This window comes from Coturnix japonica, unplaced genomic scaffold, assembly GCF_001577835.2.
Source record: "Coturnix japonica isolate 7356 unplaced genomic scaffold, Coturnix japonica 2.1 chrUnrandom775, whole genome shotgun sequence".
Classification (NCBI taxonomy): domain Eukaryota; kingdom Metazoa; phylum Chordata; class Aves; order Galliformes; family Phasianidae; genus Coturnix; species Coturnix japonica.
In genome coordinates, this window is record NW_015440135.1 from 9,067 (window position 1) to 10,703 (window position 1,637).

The following is a 1,637-nucleotide window of genomic DNA, read 5'->3' on the forward strand; positions in this document are numbered from 1 at the left end:
GATAATTAGTAAATGAGGATGTGACTTGTTTTTATTGATTGCAGAGAATTGCTGCTGCATCTGGCTGTGAAAAATCCAGTTCTGCTGCTCTGGTTGAGTGCTTAAGAGAAAAAACAGAGGAAGAGATGGAACAGATCACTCTAAAAATGGTAGGTGAAATTATACCTTGTATATGAAGGACATTTCAAATTTGATCATAACAGAGCATGCTATAAACGTCTTGTAACATTATGACAACTTGAAGTCCATCTAACATCTGTCTAAAATATGTCCCTTCTTTACATTTTCAGGATCTGACATCATTGCAACTATGCCATACCTCACCTGAGAATTGTGAACAGGTTCCTTCTCTTTAATTCTGTATGGGCATTGAGATGCACATGTTTCACTGTCAGGCTGTGCCAAGGGAAGAGACAAAAGTATGAGATGTCACAGTTTCTCCCGAAGAAGCTGAACATTACTTAACATCATAATTATGTCCTCTAAATTTGTTATCACAGTGCTGGCTTTCCTGTTACTTTGCAGGTCTGATGTAGAACTTAGATTGTCTCTAACCTCTCCACACATTCACATTAGGACATTTCTAACTGAGAGGAGATGTAAATTAACAGTAGCCTACATTTCATTAATATTTAAAATGCAATGTTCATGTTCTGAAATCCTCTCTGGTTCAAAACATCTATTGGGAAAAATTAAGTGAGCTTGACTACTACTATTTCTTATATTTTCCCTTGAGATGTTCATTTGGTGAAGCTTTTACTTTGTTTCTTTATTTATGTTTCTCCAGCATCCCATGTTCATCAGTTCAACTGTGGATGGTGTATTTTTTCCAAAGAGTCCCAAGCAACTACTGTCTGAAAAAGCAATGAGTGCAGTCCCATATATAATAGGAGTGAATAACCATGAATTCGGTTGGGTAGTTCCTGAAGTAAGAGAATTTTAATAGCTATTCTTATGTATAAGTCTGTGGATATAAAATTTCGTAATAAATGTGTATTATTTTTGTCATATGCAGAGTATGAAATTTCCTGATTTTACACATGGTCTGGACAAAGAAGTTGCACGTCAAGTATTGCAGAGCTCGTTTGTATTATCATTTAAGGTAAGAGACCATTTCCAGAACAACCAAGTGTTATTTCTTCGCTGGAATAATTCCATATTCACATTTTGTATTGCTAACAGTAGTTGACCAACATAGAAGATCTCTATCTTAAATGCCCCGTCTTTTTAAAAAGGAGTTCAGTGTAAATCCAAGAGCAATGCAGATAACTAAACAGATCCCATGACATTCAAGATATCCTAGGTTATCCAAGATATGTGTTCTACTGGCAGGTATGACACAGCGTCTTTAGGACACGGAAGTATTTTGAGTTAGAAAGCTTGTAGCTTTCTGATTGCTCTGTGTACTCCTGAAACTGGGAAACATAAAAAATTGCAGATTAATAGGCAAGAATTAAGAAGTTGATAAACTTAGCCAGTACTTGTAAAGGATCATATAGAGCCATAGGAATCTATTATAATCTGGGATTGAGCCCAGGTTTGTTCTGAAAGGGAGTAAGTTGTGGCCATCTGCAGCAGGAAATGGAACTTACAATCCAACAGGATTTCTTTTCACTTACGAGAGTTGTTTCCACATA